The 19,485-nt window shown below is 39.1% G+C and overlaps 1 long non-coding RNA gene across 2 annotated transcripts; it reads left to right on the top strand.

Moving 5' to 3' along the window:
- The first annotated feature begins 226 nt into the window (after positions 1–226).
- On the top strand, positions 227–16,816 carry LOC141941859 (uncharacterized). 2 transcript variants are annotated; one of them, XR_012628450.1, is made up of 4 exons: positions 227–318; positions 15,789–15,891; positions 16,003–16,113; positions 16,720–16,777. It is a non-coding gene; the product is annotated as an uncharacterized LOC141941859 (long non-coding RNA). The 2 variants fall into 2 exon arrangements; XR_012628449.1 differs by having other exon boundaries at positions 16,003–16,816.
- Positions 16,817–19,485: the final 2,669 nt, after the last annotated feature.

Raw genomic sequence — 19,485 nt, 5'->3', positions numbered from 1 at the left:
AGAAAAACAGAAAAAGAACGGGACGAAAATGAAAACTGGCCCCAGACCAGGCCTCACAGAATGACTAGTCACCTCCTCATTGCCAATTCTGTCACCATCTCCAGTATGGGCAAGATACTTCCCACTGCCAAGTGCCCTCAGCTTCTTTCCTGAGAGGACCATTACTTGCAGATTCGCAGTAGGCCCGAGCATAGGAGGTAGCTCCCACAGCACGTGTCTTTCCCTAGGAGTTTCAGGGCTTGGGGATATTGATACAAGGACACAGCACTTCACAAGCCAGCACAAAATGCCAATGTGATCCCTGCAGTAGCTTGTGAAGTAAGTATTTGTTTTATCTCTGTTTTTTTTATAAGGTATCATAGAGGGAGGGTGGGGAAGGGAAAGGGTTGTGCTTCCATAAAGCTATCATCATTAAAAACTTTATCCTCTCTTTATTAAAATAGAAATAACATTTGGCTTCCCATTTTTCTAACAGACTACCCTAGCAAACAGTTCCCAGAGCACACTTGGCTGCCTAGTCTCAAGTACTACAGTTGAGAAAGCTAAGAAGTGCCTATCTATATTTGGAGGAAAATAAGACTAAGCTAATTAAAAATTCACCCTTGCCCTGTATTCCTAAAAGTACTGTACGCCCCCTTGGCACCAGACAATTCAGGGTGGGCTGCCTTTTTATACAACTGGAAAGTTTAAAGCCGAGTATGCTTCTGGTTACTTTTCATTTTAGGCTCCCGTTAATAAAAAGGAATAATAACTGGGAACCAGCTCCCAAGCAGTACACTCAATTTTTCCTCTCTTTCTATTTCATGCATTCTATTGTAATAAAGCACACAAAAAATATCTATTAGCCCTACAATTAAACAAATAATTGTATTAACAACTCCCACTCACTGCCTTAAGCAGGTTTAGCTGGGAGAGCTGAAGCAGCTGTCCCTGTCCCGTGTCTCTGCCAGAGGTCACCATCCTGCAGTGGGATCAGCTGATCCTCCTGGATAAACTCCTGAGCAAGTGTAGTCTACAGGCTGCAGCATTAACGTAAACCACCTCCAATTTCAGTTTACTCTGGCAGTAACCTCCTAGGAAAATAAAAGGGAGGAAACTTAAGGCTGGTAACTGTTTCATCTCTTAGTATCAGATAAATCCACCTTTGATTACATTTCAAAGCCCTAAAAACCAGAACAGTCAAGAGGTTTATAATAATGTTCTGGCTTGCCATGAATTAACATGAATTCTCGTAATGAAAAAGGTCACTAGCATAACCATTGAAACACACTGCTAAAATAAGAGCTAAGAAAGGTCCTCTAAAGTTTATTCAGGTACGTGTAGACTTTAAACATTTTCAAAAATAACTATAGCTGCTAACTATGAAATCAGCCTATGTCCAAACCTAGGTCTAGGACAAATTTGGGTATCTCCATATGGCTCCAACAATGTTGCAATATCCAAACTATCATAGCTACAATATGAATTCTCAAACAGTAGAAAGATGAGAGAAGGACAAGGTTCCTACTCCAGTGGGGTTATTTTTCATGTCAGACCAACAGATGATTGGCCCAAAAGCTATCAATGTCTCTTTGGCATCCAAAGCCGAGATACAAATACTTATAGTGGATTTGCTTACTGGTAACTATAGAGAAAACAGCAGGTGGTTACAGTTAAATTTCTGGTGCACACATTTCACACTGTCAAATTCACATGAAAGAGAGAAACATGTCAGTTTTGAGTAACAGTGTGAATGAGGAGAGTACTAAACAGTAGGTATACATTGAAAGCAGGAGAACGCTGTGGTCTCCATAGTAGGGGAAGTGTGTGCAACAAGAGAATGTTGAAAAATGAGGGTAAGATTTATTATGCCTAGTCTAGAGTGTGATGCTAAGACGTCTGGAGCTGGGAGGTGGAAGAAAACTGAAACAATGAAGAACCTCCAAAAGGAGAATGATTTGTGATACGTGGAAGGGTTTTGTTTTACAAGGCTTAAACCACACTTACGTAGCTGCAATACCACAAAGTCCTGGTACAGGTGCATTGCTCTGAGATTAGAGAATCTTCTGTTGTGGCTTTCACTGCACTTGTCCTAGCCTCCTGCATACAGTTTGCACTGATACTGCTTCATCTAGCCCCAGGACATCAAACCCTGACACAACCATCTTGTGTGCCCCTCTCACGCCACCCTTCCAAACAACACAGGCAAGCCCTTTTCCTCCCAGTCACATTTGTAACTCTGAGTGCTTCCCTGCAGCTAAGATAAATTCAGAGCAGGTATATCTGTACAGAGACAAGCAGGATCTGGTGTCTAACATGTAAACCCTGCTCAAAGTCATCCTCTAAAACTGCCATGCTACATTTTCAGGACTATCTTATTTAAATGACCCAGAAACACTGCGAGTACAAGAGGGGAGGGAACATGACACCGCTGATTTGAGGCACACATGGCAAGGGCAGGCATGAAGCCAGCCAGTCGACTCCCTAAAGGCAGGGGAGCCAGCCCTGCTCGCGCCCAAAGCAGCCCTCCCTGCTATTCCTGTCACGGGCCGCTCCGCAGAGCCTCTGCCAGCCCATGGAGGAGGGCACAGGCACATGATAAGGATAAGCGGGAACTGAAATGAGATGGCACCAAATTAATTTCCCTTTGCATGACCTATGCACTAGATTTTCTGGCATCTCAAAAGGCACAAAGAGAAACCCACTGGAGTATGCAGGGCCCTGTGTCAGCAAAATACTGCATTTCTCACCTGAAATGCTCAGGCTGGCAGAGCTGTGAAGGTAATGATTACTCATTGTTTCCAACATGGTACCACGTGTTTAAGAGATGACTACAAATGGGCAGGGAGAGTACTCATCTTGTTTGCCTTTCTTCTTCTGTAAAATAACTTAGAGAATAAAATGAAGATGCGAAAGATGCCATTTCTTCTGTCAAAAAAATCTATACAGAGAGAGGAAGTCCACCAGTTTATTACTAGGCAACGTGTCTACTATGGAACACTCTGTGGATGACCAGAGAGCAAATATGGCAACATCATCACAAGCATCAAGAAAGTAGAAACTGAGTAAGAAAAGGATTTATCTTCAGTTTGCCTCATATAAGTAGTTCAATCAAGCAAATTTAAAAAAATCTTGAAAATTGTATTCAGTTAAGAATTGAGGAAGATCTGAAAATACATTTAAAAATGAAGGTCATCAAATCTGACCTTCTGTATTGTTCAGCCAATGAAATTTCCTCCACTTACACTTTTGTCCATGGCTTTTGCCTGCTGCAACTTTTTTATTAAACCTTCCAGCCGACAAAAGGAAATAGCGAAACCAGAAACAAGGCAAGACATTCTTTTTCAGGGAAACTGGAAACTAATTCAGCAAAGTGGGTCAAAGGAAATGCTAAAAAATACAAATCCATCCTACAGTTTAACTTAAGCGAGAAAGTACTAGTCTACACACAGTTCTTCTAGCACTTAATAGATAGCTGAAATTTGGTTTAGAAATCAGTAGAGACAAAGCAGAACAGTTACCCAATATGGACAAACAGGCCAGCATTTGGGACTCAGGAAAAGGCTATGCTGATAAAATAATATAGTGGCAAATACATGTATTTGCCAAGACCATACAGGTCCTGTTCCACCTATTTTGAGAAATGCAGGAACCTGTTATCTGTTTATCTACTAAAGGTGCAGGTTAAAGAGAGGTACCTGACAGAGAGTAAGGGCAAAAGAGGACTGGAGATCAGGAGAGACTCCAGTGACAAACCATCTCCCTCCTTTAGATGAGGCTGATGGTGGCTTTAGTTGTATTACAAGGGAGCAAAGCAATGGAAGAAGCCCTCCCTCACAGCAGGATTAAGAGCTATTGTAAACAAAATGGATTTGTGCATCTGCATAGTTCTCAGAAAGGAAGAAGTAGCTAAACCAGAATTAAAGAAAAGAGTGGTAGGAAGAGGGTCGAGGGTGTGGAGCAGGGGTTGCGTAGCCCAGGAACTGGGCTGGGAAAGGTTCCCGCTGGCAACAAGCATCACCACCTCCTTGCAGGGTGGCTGTTTTGAGCCAGGCTCTTCTGGGCAGCACTGCGAGCAGCAGTTGCTCTACCAGAGAGGTGAGAAGACCTCATCACAGGCCATTTTTTTGAACTCTGTGACACTCCATGGCCATGTCTTATACCAGATTTGTCCCTCAGCAAATTTCAAGGAGAAAATATTTACAGCACAGGAAACTGCAAGTACTGAGGAAGATTGTTTGCAGCCACCAGACTTGTGCCCTATTTTATGCCTACAAATGTAAAGTCAATGAGAGGTGATTTGGCAATGGTGTGAAAAGGCTGTCTCTCTGAAACTCCAACCTTTCCCTCAGTTTCAGGCCATGCCATGCCTCCTATTTTACTTTCAAACAGCTAACTGGCAGAGAAATCCATGATGTAAGCTAGTAACTACACAAAATTAGCTCCAGCCAACTGTGAATTCATTTGTTCTTTCTATTTGCAGTCTCTCCTTTGCTGAAACATAAAACTTGGTACGAGTCAGCATATTTCACCACATTTAAAATTATAACAAGGGCAAAGGCACAAAGAAAAATATCACTAATGCAAAGGATGAACAAAAATCCAGCCTAGGGACAATCACGGCAGCAGAGCAATTTAGTATATCTGAACTACTTTACCACCATCTTTCATTTTCTAGTTCTCGTCTAGTCTTTTTACCCTCCAAAAAAAAAAAAATGGTAATCTCTTCCTATGGATGATAAAAATTTAAAAAAAACCACCACCAAACTAACCATTCTTCATGCTGATTTGTGGAATAAGACTTTTTCTGCAAGCTTTAAGTACCTCTATATGATTAATAGCAAAATAAACACCACTTGCCAAATAAAACTGCACTAATCTAATCTAACAGCATCTAACCACTCTCCCTGTTTCCCTATTGTTATACCCCTATGGAATGATTTTGCTAGCCCTCCCCTAAACCCATTGCTTCCTGTAGCTCCTGCATCTCAAAGGCATGCAAATAAATCCTTAACAGCTTTTCCCCCTTCTTTGACACATCCAGTTTTCTTTTTTTTTTTTTTTTTTAACAGGCTAGAAACAAACACACATGTATTTATTTACATTGTGATAGTCTCCAAAGGCTCCATCTAGCACTGTGGTTAGAGCAAACAACCAATAAGCAGAGCAAGTCCAGAGTTCAAGCAGCAGTAATCAATGTGCTGAGCTCATAGGATGGCAAACTTTGACATACGAGTACCCACAAAGCAGAGAAGTGCTCACTGTACTCCAGCAGCACTGCAAGTTATAATTGCTTCCTCCACTGAATTGTTTGGCATTTGAAGTATGGGGAAGTATTTCCTCTTAAATACGGTTTCTACCCTTCACGCTGACATAAAAACTGATTTCTGTCACCTCTGTCAATGTATACGAGCTATTGCAATAACTAGGCACAGCCCTTATCCCCAGTCAGTTAAATCTATGTGGGTAGGTCAAACGTTACTAGAACAAAGCCAAAAAACACACAGCCAAATGGAAGTATGGTTTCTTGACTTAGATAAGATTTTAAAAAAAGGCAAGGGCAGCATTTTCAAACATAAGGGCAAACAATAGGCCCCTAAATCAGTACTGGGACACACTAATTGAAGCCACATACCTCTTTAGGAATCTATTTCACTTAAATAGGATCATTTTGGTTTAATAAACTCTATTTCAGTTAAATCCCAGGTAACATACCTATGAAGCCGTCTGCAAACTTTTAAGAGAAGAGCACAGCACATAGTTCCACAGGACTGCCCACCACAGAAAACTTGGGGCTGTTACTGTTGGCTGAGATATCCTTGTGTCCCCTCGTGATACAATTACCCTAAGCAAGCACAGAAAAGGGTTCATTATTTGCCACTCTTGCCAGCGCTGCCTCTGGCAAAACTTAACACACTAATCAGCCTATCCCGCTTATCTTGCTGCACAAAGCGCATCCCTACACCTGTCTGAATAACCACGGAGTCACTTTTTCTTCCAGGTTGTGTGATACAGCTTCTGAAAATACATCACTCTAGGACAGAATAAAAAACAAACAGCAAGGCTGGCTCTAGCATAAACAAGAGGACTGCCCCTCCTTGTCCCCACATCATCACACTTGGCTGTAAAAGGTGATGGTCAGAACAGCAAGAGCTGTCAAGGGTTAGTTTTTCCATGGGGTTTACCTAGTAGGAATCTTTAAGAAAATAAATCCAGGCTTCAGGTGAGGATGCCAAACTCTGTCAGTGATGGTAGGCAGGGGTCACTGAAGTGCCCTTTCCACATGTAAAAGAATTTAAGCTTGCCTTTCTATTGGAGGAAGGAGAAGGTAGGAAATTTACAGCTGAAAAATAGAGATTATTCCTGAATTGTGGGGCCAGGAGATGTCTACCAGGTGAATATGAAAGACGTCTCTCCTTCCATAATCAAAACAGACATTTCAGGAAAAGTGCACACCTCCAGATGTTCTCCTGAACCACCTGCAAATATCCAAGAGTATTTAGGCTGAGTTTTAATCAGATGGCCAGCAGAGAGGATCATCCAGCTCTTACAAGCAATTCACTGTGTGGCCTTAAATAAATCACATGCATATGATCAGCACTAGAGAAGAAAGTTTTCTGATCCTTTTCTTTTCATGTATAGTGGCATTATATGAAAACAGACAGAAATATTGGCTGTTAGACAATGAGAAAAAAAAATGAAAAAAAGTTGATACTTTGTTATTTATAGCAAATCTTCTCTTTCTTAGTTTTGGAAAGAGATTTTTAAAGGAGATCACTGTACCACAAAAGACCACTGCAAGTAAGTGAGAAAGGGGAATTTTCAGTTGGACTTGGTGACGGCTTTTAAGGTATTATTCCAAAATAACACAAATATCTGAAAAAATATTTGAAGAAAATCTTTCCTTAGAGAAAATTAGGAATTGTCATAGCTCAGAAAGAAGAGAAACTGTCATCTAAGAGCTTGACAGAAAATGTAATGTTCCTCTCCCTTGCCTTTGAGGGTCATCTTTATTCTTCGTGAGATTCTCCCTCTGCAGAAGGGGTGAGCAAACAAAAACACATCACATATATCTGCTGATCTTCTGTACAGAACTAAGCTTCCCATGAGGTTCCTTGATTTTTCCTGCCACTTATCAGTTATTAATACTTCTCTACACGTCCAGAAACTAGTTAATTTATACCAGTAGAATGGGTACATGTCTATGACCTGATCTAACTAGTAAAAGAGGACTCTGCCTGTAGATCTGCTTTTAGGAACTGCCATTTGAACCACGCAGCACCAAGGGTGGATCAAAAAACCCTGGGTGAAGCGCAAGGTACAGCTGGATCACAAAATTGGATTTTCTGAGGCCCCTTTCCCTGCACCCCCAACGCTGTGCTCCCCAGGTGCTGTGCTCATGCCCTATAGATAAGCATGAGCTGCAGTACAAAGCACAGTTGGCAGCTAATTTGGATTTAGCCATTTCACACTTGCAAGCCAGGGATTCAAAGCCAAATACCCGGGCCCCCTCCTACTTTCCAACACAGAAACAATTTAAAACAGATCTAACACCTATGCAGTACTGATTTGGTTATCTTCAAAATCCTCATTGTTCTGTTTAAAGAGCATATCCTCCTAGAATAGCCTTCTTTTGATAAACAACTCCTTCTGCATGTCAGCCAAACAACAGTTTTGGTCTTTATCACAAGTGGACCAGCAGCAGAAACAGTGTGTGGCGAAGTGGGGGAGGAGGGAATTTTAGCTGAAAATAGAGTTCATTGTCAGCCGGACTTTAGACGCAGGTTTTTAAATAGGTTTTGGAATGTGGATATGAAGCAGTTAAAAGAACTCTACCTCCAGCCCTTAAAGGAAGAAACCTCTGTTCGCAGGCTTAAGAGCATAGTAGAACCTCAAGTAAGGAGGTCGTTTGTGTTTTGTACACAAAAGTTTCTTGTATAAGAAGGTGAAAATATACAGGAAACAAAAAATTCCTCAGGAAACAAACAAAAAACTTGCTTAAATAGAAATACACAACCCCAAAGGACACAGTTTTTAAAAAGTTTCAAAAAATAAATTATGACATTTAAATATTTTTTAAAAAAACATAAAACCAGATATATCATTTTAAACAGTTGTGTAGGCCAGAGATTTCTCTGCCTTTTACACAGTTGTAGGAAGTGAATAGAACTGCTACAAATTATTGATATTCTTTTACAGTCCAGGTATTTGCTTGGTGGGATGCAACCATTTCTGAAGTGTTTATTTTATGAAAAATATTAACTCTTTTCGGTAAAATATCATTGGCATGAGTCTATAATAACACTATGCAGTTTGATTGTATATTTACTTCAAATATCCCTTCAGCATGGCTGAAAACAGTTTTACTACTTCAATTCTCAGGATTAGTTGGTATATGAGTGTGACATACACACTCTAAAATCTGCCACAAAAAAAAAAAAATCTTATTTTGTCTTTCATTAAGAGCAAGCTACCCTAAGAAAGCTGATCTTCAAAAAGCTGATATGACTGACTTTAGTAATCATCAGCATGTGTGGGAAATAGTAAAATGGAAAAAATGTACACCCAAACACAAAAAGTGATGACCAAAGCAAATACCATTTATACTCTAGCTTCTGGAAATCATGCAACTCTTGCACTATCCATGTGTTTTGCTAGCAACTGCATAAAACGTTCCTGTAGTTAGAGAAGAGGCAGTATTCCTACCATAGTCTTATGTTAAAAAGTGCTCTTAGGTCCGCAAGCTGCCAGGGAAACCACATCACTTTGTTCTAAAATGTTTGTTGAAAAGCGGTAAGTGGCCTAAACAACGTGAACTTCAACATCTTCAGCAGTGCTATCTCCTGTCAGGGCTAACTGACAGCACACCCCGTCTGTGCGGTGATGCCGCCTTGCACAAACAGGCTAGACCTCGGATAAGACGGTTGATTTGGGAAAACACTGACGGTCGGTGCTGCCTGGTTTCTAGGTTTCCCACAGATAGAGCATCTGGACAACGTTAACTGTGGCATACTGTAAACACTGGCTGGACAATAATGGAGTATAACAGGCAACAAAGTGACCGTGTAAGACTGTTTTCTTCTGTTTCGGTGGTAATCAGATGGCACAGCCAAATGTTGTGCCTGTGGAAAGGAGGTCTGGAAGTAGTTAAAGAATTGTTTACAGCACAGTCTGCAACAGATAAGGAGACAAGATGCTCTTCAAAAGTCAGGAAAATCGATCCAAGCGTAAGTTTTTTTTCTCCTGTTCAACACCAAGAGCCACAGATACCTCAAATGCAATTTCAGCCAGGACATCAGACTAGATTTTCAGCAGATTTCCAGTGTTCCAGACTGGGCAAAGTCTTGGTCCACTAACACCATAATGGCAAAGCTCCCCACTGGTCAAAGAGGTGACAGAAGTTCTCAAGAAATCTTATATATAAGGCAAGAAACTTTTCAGGTCTTGCCTCTACTATTTAAATAGGCCAAGCAGCCTATATGCACATACATATAACGAAATCATCAAATGAAATGGGAGAAACTTGAATATAGTTGTTGTGCAATTGATAGGAAGGAACTATGGTGATTTTCTTTTTATTAATGAGTTTTTCTGCATATTGGTGGCAAAGGTAAAATATTGCCTCAGTAGTATTTTCTAAAGAAATACAAGTTAATTCCATTCATTCGTCTCCATACTGAGAAATGAGTGGCAGCAAGGATTCACAGTTGCTGAACTGATCTTCCTCCCATTTGTGATCATCTAATTTCCTTGTAACAACTACAGTGATTGCTGCTGCAGAAGAACAACTGTTTTAAATCTATTTTGGCTAGCCTTTGCTGCAGTTTGGTGGTTGAATGGAGGAGGATGACTCTTTCATGTGACCAGTCTCCAGAAGTTTTACCTGGACTGCTGATGAGCATTCACCCACAACATGAGAGCCCAGTCTGTGCAGCTCACTGAAAATGTCATAAGCTATAAAAAAGATGCATCAAAGGAAAATAAGTAACTCATAAATGTAACAATCGTTTATGCTTGTAAAAACCTAGAAATCTGCTATTATAATGAGGACAGTTGGCATTTTATGTTCATCTCAGATTCAACTACAAGAAAAGAGATATACAAGCTATCTACACTCTTGCAGAGACTTATTGTTTTCACAAGTTTGGGTTTTGGGATGGGTTTTTTGTTTTGTTTTGGTTTATTTTTCAGATTGAAATAACCTACATTCAAATAAAGCATATGGTTGTTCTCAATGTAAAGAAAGAGAAAGGCTTTCCATCTTAAAGTTAGCTACAACTGAAAGGAGCTTAGAGACCAAAAAAGGAGAAAAGAAATAGATTTCTTTTTAAGGAAAAATAATGGATTTACCTAGTAAAGGAAAGATTTACATTTAAGGACTTTGAGTAACATTACTGAAGAAAAAAACAGTCCATGCATTCATGCTATCATGCTGCAGACAAACATGCACGTAGCAATTATGTGCAGGTATGTCACTGAGGAAAACAAATACTGTGTTACAGAATTAAACAGAGAGATGAAAATTAGCTGCAAACTAAAGGTGGGGAGGAACAGAGTCCAATTCTGGACCTAGGGCTCTGACAGCATGCTTTACATATTCAGAATACAAGGTCAGGATCATCAAGATTGCTGTGAAGGGAATCTAGGTTCATTTCAATGACACACAACAACTCCTCTAAGGAAATCAAATCATATCGCAGAGATGTGGAGGCCCATCAGATAGCAGAGGGGGTTACAGCAAAAATAGAATCCCATGTGCTCAGTGCTCCCTGGTGCGGCTTCTACAAAATAAACATTTTTCTCCCGCTTTCCCTTACTTTTCTTTTTAACAAATTTGCAAATGCTTATGAAAAGAAAACAGACAAGATTGCATCTGGTTTGTCTATGGCGCCATTTCTTGCTATAGGGAGACTACTTGGAAAAGGTGATGAGTGGTAAGCTGGTGAATGATATTAATAGAGAAACAATAGACAAATTGCTCTCAATGTTATGGTTAACCCTTCAGTGTTCACATTTTGGTTTCTCTCTCTTCTTTTGGAGGCCCAAGGAGAGGATAATGATTACATCTCCTTGCACAAGCTGCTAGTTGTTTTCCCCTCCAAAATGTTAACATTTTTCTCCTTCTCATTTCCATGAGCACTGGGCATGTAAAAACATCTTTGGAAGTGGGGGAGAAAGCAACTCACTGAAATTTTTTTTTCCCCTTATTCAGGTCCTTAGGCAGAACTGAACAACATTTCATACTTTAATAAAAAGAATGACTTCAGCACAAGTCAAACACCATCTAACGTATTTTTTCCTGGAGGTGTAGGTGGAGAATGCATAGATTTAAAAGAAAAACTCCACCCCTGATACCCACCGAGCAGAGAGCTGAAGCATGCAAACCACTACTTACTGTAAAGATATAACTTTGTTGAATGCAAAGAGCATCCCTTCAAGAGCCTTTAATAAAGGAAAAAAAGGCCACATAAAAATGATTTCCATTACCCAATGAGCACATCAATTACTTAATTAAATATTGCTTTCAAAGTTGCAGTCACAATAGCTCTTGTCCCTTGCCAGTTGCAGTAAGAAAGATACATTGACCAAGGATGTCAGCTGAATACAAGCATTGATGTTAATGCCAACCCTCCAAAGCCTTGCCAAGTTGCTGACGTTTAGAGTGAGGACTCCCTCATTTTCAGCTCTTTTTAAGGCTTTGTCAAAGTACTGAAATTCTAGAACCCCTTTTTTGTGCATTTTGTAGAGACATACAAGACATTATATTTTCAAACAGCACAAGATCCATGTACCATGCTGAGGTTTTTTAATGGAAAGCATTTATGTCACAAATTATTTTTATTTTCATTGCTGACTACCAGACTTTGGTTCCACATTTTGTTTCATTAGCTTTAAGCTCACTTTGTGCACTCATATTTTAATTCAGATTTTTTAAAAAAATCTTCCCTGTCCAAAAATGCCAGTCTTTCTCTGAAACTAAACTCCCACATTCAGATCACTAGCTTGACACCTAAATTTTTTTCTTGGTTTCTCATTTCTGCACAGGACATGGAAACTCAGATGCATGCCATTAAGTAGATTTCTGTAGTTTTGCCTGCATCCACAATTAACTCCAACCTACTAATTTTTAGTAGAAGAAATAGGTGTTTTCTCCTTCATCTAACAACTATGTTTCTAAGTAAAGGAAGAATCCAAGAACAAAACCAATTTTGAGCAATAGCGTTATTCTGCAACTCCCTGAGCATCAGAATTGAAAGGTAAGATCACACAAAGAGCAGTGAGAACAGTGAAGACAAACCTCCCCCCCCCCCCCCCTTTCTTCTTTTTCATTTATCGGTGATAGAGGCATAAAAAGCAGCAATAAGATTCGTCCAGGGACACTGGAGGCAACATGTGATACACACACACCTATGGAACCTGTACAGTAACCAGCAGGCTTAATATTGCCTTCAATTCCTCTGAAACAGAAATTGCATCGGTGACATTTCTTGTGAGTGGGTGCCTCAGCACAGACTCTTGGTGGGGCTGTCTTGGTCCTTGTGGACTTTTAAGGTGAGATGCATAAATAATTGGTCACCGATACTGCCTAATCACTTTCTTTGTTCTCAACTTCATGCTAGAGGCAACTGCATTTTAACTTTGACATACTGAAGTCATGCAGCTAAGGCTCACATCTTCTCAAAATTAAGTGAATGGAATTTTGACATTTTCCCCTTGACATTCTCAAAATCTGCTCTTGCACTGCCATTCCATCCAAAGTCAAATATATAGGGAGCATACACAAAGTAAAAATCCTTGCCCTTCTAAAGTTATATTCAAGGACTTCTCCTTTCATTCTTTTTTTTTTTTTTTTAAAGACATCTTTAGGTAATCCTACTTTAATGCCTACTATCAGACAAGTGAGCTTATTATTTGCTTGGGCATAAACCAAATTATTTTATATCATAAAGCCTAATCCATATTTGGAAATTTATATTTTAGGACACATCACTTGTAACTTACTGAATAAAGGTTTTGTTTAAAGAGTAGTGATCTAAAAAGCACTATGTGTCAAGACTCATTTATAGTCAATTATATTTTAGTGTAACACAAATGCAGACCATGCCCAATAACAACCCAGCATTGTTAAAAGGAAGTTAGAAAAAGCCCCAAATCTAGTCCTGAATTCCTATGACACACACACAGGTCTTTAAAACAATATTTCCACTCATCTGAAGCAGCAGCTTATCCTCCTAGCCTTACTATCTGCCTTGGAGTTAGTCTTTTAAGCAAAGTTAGAGACTTAAATTCCAAATGTTTAATCTAAATGCCATCTCAGGATTGGAATAAACGTCACTGTGGTATACAGCGGGGGGGGGTGTATAAAAATCTGAACTGTCATTCAGACCTACTGTCGTCAGAAGGAGCAGAGGGCGCTGAACACCTCATAAGCCTGAGTTCTGCATTTTAATTTAATTACAACTGTAATTTTACTCAGAAAACAAAAAACAATAACTGAATGTCTTCATGATTCCCTAGTGCATAAGTTGCATGTTGCATGTTCTCTCCATTGCTTTGTCCAGGCCTCCAAAGGCTTAGAGAGACTGTTGCACCATTTCTTGAGGCATTTGTCCCAAAGTTTCAATGGCAAACCAAATAAGAGGCAGAGAATAAAAGGGACTATAACAGTGGAGGGTGATTCTCTTTGTTGTGTAACATCACAGCTTGAAATTATAATGAAATTAGTCATACAGAAAAAAGCAAACTTATAAATCATATTACATGTAAAAATGCTTCATATTCTTAAAGAACTCCACATAGCCCAGTGAATTCATAAGCCAGTTTTAAGTGACTCCCACCACGCAATTTTGCTCACAGAACCAAAGAGCCTGGATGAACAAATGTGGGAATGAAAGACCAAGTGTTCAGTCTTTGAACTTACAGGTGTGAACTTGGTGCCTTCAGTATTATCAGCATCACCTGGTAGGTGTATTGGGGTCTCCTTACTGCTGCTTTTTTGCCACTTTGCTGCAATGCTGGCTAACATCTGACTGATACATTATTTTACAGGAGAAACAGAAATTATTCTCATCCTGATGGCCCAGCTAACATAGCCAGTGTTTAAATCGTTCTTTTGCATCTAGAGTTCCTTCTATTTTTTCGTCCAACATCTAAGAGACTATTTTTCTTTTATAAGCAAAAGTCTTTCCGTAAGTGATCAAATCGGCTTTTTTCCCACCAAGAGCTACATACAGCCCAGCAGATCCTAACATCTGGCATTGCACCATTTAATCAATCCTGGAAAACTGCCCTTTACTGCACACTGAAATGGAGAAACGCTAACAGCGTTTATTCAATATAGTGCAATTGGTCACTATTACTTACTTGAAGTCTTTCATGTGCTACAAACGTTGTTCACATGCAATGCAACTGCACTGTGCAACATGCTGGAAGGCAGCAGCTAACTGCACAGTTGTGGAGAAAGAAGAATGTAGTGACTCAGGACAAAAACCCAGCTTGCCCAGAAAATGCCATGTGCTCTTGAATGTTTACACAGAGCAGACAGACCTTCTCTACTTTGTTGTTTCCAAGGATACATCAGATGGCCTCACGCCAGGGCAGAAGTCAGAATTTGGTTTCTCTTCTTCCAAAGGGTAAAAGGGCTGAATCAGCTATGGCTACAAGTCCTGCAATCCCAAGGAGTCTGTAGTTTTTCAAACCTAAAACTGAGAGGCTTTCAAGTAGCAGCAGTATCTTCACACACACACTTTAGGAAAAAAAAAAAAAAAAAAAGGGGAAAAAAAAAAAAAGAAAAAAGCAGCTCTTTCAATATAAGCTGCTCTTGAGAGCTCTACATTGTGCTATGCTTTTTCATTCATCCTTCTTGTTTTTATCAAGCAAGGATGACTAATGTGCTATTGTGATGCACTTTTCTCAGAAATGTGGCCAACAGAGACTGCTTCCACCATAGTTCCATGGGCATTTAACATTAAAAAAGAGCCCTCAGCTGGGCAATGGGTAAGTCATTACACCCCGCTTTAAAACAACAGGCCCTATACATAAACCATGCTCTCATGCAAATCTGACCTCCATAACGCTGAAATCTTCCAACGTCAGGAAGATTTCACAAGTGATCCCGTGTGTGTGTCCCATAGCTGTAAAACTGGTGTTACTTTAGCACCACAGGAAGCCCCGCATTTGCCTCAAACAGCCGGTTGTGGCATGCTTCAACCCTCTCACTGCCCTTCCAGTTTCTTACAGTTTGGCCAGGAAGTTTAGATGGGACAAACGTCTTCAGAACCATTCATCCTATGCCAATAAATGTTCTTCCAGTTCAGTGTACACACAGTTTAACCACCTGGGAAGGACTGTAACAACTCTTTATGACACAAAAATAAAGAAAAAAAAAAAAAAAGAGAGAAAAGGAGTACTCTAGATTGTATATGAGATCAACATGAAACCGCTGACTTCAGCTGGGCCAGGGTTTTACTCCTTATCCCTACAGAACTGCTGAATATTCATTTTAGTCCCTAAAATACAAAGATGAAAGGGCACCCCAGAGCATGAGCAATAAGGAAGATAGTATTGTTTTGCTATGAGAATACTTCAGATCATTCCTTGAAAAACAGACTTTCAAGCACAATTATACCACATTGCTGACTTCATACATGATGGCCAGAGTATTTTAGATAGACTCTGTTCCAACAATGTTTAATGAATTTAAATGCTTCAGTTGGAATTAGGTCTTGATTTCTCTAGACTGAAACCTGTGAACTCTTTACTTTGACAAAAAATTATAATGAGATTCTACTATTTAAACCATTTTTCAGCCCAGAACAATGACTTTTCTGGAACACAAGGACATGAAAACATACATTTTTAAGATGGGCATCTATCCCAAAATCCATCCAGTCTTTTCAGCTGACCGTGTAGGTGAGTAAAGTTAGTTCTAGCACAAGCCATTAGCTCTCATTTCACTTTCAAGACCTACAATTTTTTACGTTTTCTGACAAATGAACCCTTGTCTTTCCATTTCTCTTGCAGCATACTTGCAGTTTCAAACTCAGCACTAAAACTGGGCACTTCTGTGCAGAAAAGGACTCCTTACTTTTGACTGTGACACTCACATGGGCCTACAGTTATCTGCACAAAAAGGTTATTAAAAGAGCATTTCTGAATAACAGTACTAGATATTCTTATATACATTGCTCAGCCACAGTAAATACAATCACTTTATTTATCTCTTCATGGAAAGTTTACACTTACTCATGCCTTATTAACCTAAAAATGCTTCCAGCATGCTTATCATTCACTGTCTTTACAATTTATAAAAAGGAAATTTTCTTACCCTAATTAAAGGGATGAAATGCTTCTCTGAATCATGTCATTAAATAATACATGCCTCCACCTTATAAGGATGACTTATAAGTCTCCTTCCTTATAAAAAGCAGAACAAAAGGAATAAAAATGTTAAATTAGATTAAGCTGACTAATCTCTTGGGCCCAAATCTGCTCTATTTGAGACTTGGAAATATACTATTATGTCATAGATAAATCTTTTAAACGTTGACAGTCTTCAAAAGAGCTGGCAACTAGATGTGTTGCTCAGAAAACTAGTATCGGTCTTGAAGTATCTTTTAAAACAACAAAAACAAAAGCTTGACCATAATTCTAAACACAGAATTAAATTCTTTCCTCAATCTAGGAATTTCCATATAATATTTCACATTTGACCTAAAACAACACTTTTTCTGACCTCAGTGAAAATTCCTTGCATTGGAAAGAAGACTGTGAATAATAAAATCCCCAGAACATATCAATGGAGAAAATTTTAGCAGCAGGAAGAGTTTCATTCCAACTGTCCAGGCTTGAAAGAACAAATTTATTGTAAGATCCTCTTTAATACTATGCAAGCATGTAAAGCATTTCTCTAACACGTATTTTATTCTTTGCTGCAAATAAATATATCCAGAAATGCTAAGTTTGGGTGTTTTTTTTTTTTAATTTTGCTCTGACTTTAACCTAACAGTCTTGATCTGAAGTAAGAAAGTGCTAAGGCATACAGAAACTAGTTACTTATCTGGTTCTAAATTTGACTGTATTTCACTGACTTCTCTTGTGGCAACATGGAGAAGGTTAAGGACAAATTATTTAATAATGAACTTAGCTAAGAAACTATAAAACTTTGAAAAAGTTCTTACCATGCTTGCTGAACAAACTTACAACTGCTCCCTTCATGGGCTAACACTTGTTTGAAAGATAATGTCATTGCTGAGAAAAAAACAGAATCTAAAGCAGTTTGCTTTATTTCCCCATACAATTTCATTAAAGGTGATGAAATCATCCCTCTCATTAAGATTATTTGACGTAGTTCCTAGTGCAAACAATCCTATGTACAGCAAGTGAAAAGGTAGGCATTGCATTCAGCAGTGAAAAAATGCTAATCGTCCTGCTTTTTCTTCTCCATGACTGACTTGGTACACAGCAATTTTCTAATGCTCTTGCTAACAATAGCAGACAGGAAGAGTGCAGTTCAACCTAGTTTATGTTTAGGAAGAGGAGCACTGACTTCCCACAATTACTTCTTGAATACAGCATCGAGCCAAAGGAGCAGCAGGGGAAACAATGGAAGGCTTCCATGTGCGTAAGAATATTGTTTCTCTCCTTTGAAGAGCTTGTCATTAGACAATCCCACAACATAAAGGAGACTTTAGGAGAAAAGAAAAACACTGATCTGTATCTGGTGAATAAAAGCAAAATTACAGAACAGTCATGCCACATTTATCACCATGGAATAATTTCCCTCAAAGAGTTCCTAGTTGTTTCCATAGACAAATTTAGGTAGTGAATCAGAAAAGTGGAAAGATTCACATAAGAGGAATTCCTTAGACTTTTCCTGAACTGGTCTTGGCACTTATAGACCCCCTTATCTTAAATTTGGTTCAGCAACCCACCAAAAACTACCCAGGACCCATCTTCTGTCTTTGAGAAAAGGGTCAGGCTCCTTTTCTCAAAGGTGAGCCAGCAGATTTGCTCAGCTGCACTTCTGAGCCACAGCACCCAGCAGCTTCCGCCCTCTCTGCCACAATGCAGACTACTGCCAGAAAAAAAAAAAAAAAAAAAAAGACACAAACAAGCAAACAAGAGTTTACATTTCCCCACCAGATATTCCATATGTTACCTTTATGTTGTACATTGTTATTGGGACTATCACCATAAAGCATGTACCTGAGATGAGGAAGTCCAAAAGAGAAGGAATCAACAGAGGAAAGATACACTTTGATTAACATTGTAATTTGGGACATCTGAGCTAATTTCCATATTTCTTTCTTACTTCCTGCATGGCTGCAGATCACGTGTGATCTAATAACTTTTACTTTTACTGCATAATTAACCTGTCTAGCAAGAATATGAGCTCTTGCATGTTAATATAAGCTTTTCAGGGCAGTTTTCCTGTCACTAGATTTCTATGGCCAGTGAGCTTATCTAGTGCACAGAAGTAATAATAGCAGGGTTGAGAGAAAACATCAGAATGGGAAGAATAAAGAAGTATGCTTTAACTCCATTTCTTTGGGCAGAAACGGACTTCTAAAATATTATTCCCTGTATTACACATGCAATCAAATCTTATTTAGCTAACACAAAAAAGACATGCAGTCTAGCATACACAACCTGTTAAGTAATACCTATGAACACAAACAAGAACATTGTCCTTCTAAAGCAACATACATGTTCTTTTGCTGTATTTTCCATCCAAAGAGATAATTCACTTTATGGAACCAGAGCACTAATGAAAACCAATATATTGACTTGTAAGATGCAAGCCCAAACAAATTGCACAACACACAGAGTGGAGTTAAGCAGTGATGACGCACAGACTGTACAACACAAAAAGGGACAGGTCATAACACACAAATACACATGTATGCAGGGACTGGAAATTAACTGTCAAACATTTACATATTTGTTCTTTCTTTACATTTTTGGACTTTGGTCCTAAGTGCTTTGATGTTTATTAGTTTATTGTTTTTATCAGTTATAAAATTAACTAATCAGTCTACAACAGTTAGGATCTGTTATTTTAAGCAATCTTCATGAGAAGCACAAACAGAAAATCCAGACTTCATGGCTGAAGTGTAATGGCATTACATATAAATAAGCACAGAGACATCTGTGTGACAAAACACTAGGTTCGTACCAAAGGATGTCAGGAAACCAAGTTGTCCTTTTTTTCCGGCACATAACAACTGGGGCCTATTGGAATTCCTCCTGACTTTGTATTTCTCCAGCAGTGGGACTGACTGAACACATTGAAAGGAGAAGAGATCCTGTTAGAGAGATAGGCGTGGGTAAGTTGATTAATGGCAAATGACCAATATATGGTTGATACATCCCAGACTCTCTGGTCTTTTGATGTTGATTGTAAGAATGAGGGCATCTATCTGTGTGTTTCAAATTGCAATAAAAGCACTAAATTAGAGTTGCTTCTTTCAACACTTCTAAGAGCAGAAGACTGAAAGGTTCAAA

Source organism: Strix uralensis, chromosome 3 (genome assembly GCF_047716275.1).
Source record: "Strix uralensis isolate ZFMK-TIS-50842 chromosome 3, bStrUra1, whole genome shotgun sequence".
Classification (NCBI taxonomy): Eukaryota; Metazoa; Chordata; class Aves; order Strigiformes; family Strigidae; genus Strix; species Strix uralensis.
Note: the sequence above shows the minus strand (reverse complement) of the source record. Positions and strands in the feature narration are given on the sequence as shown.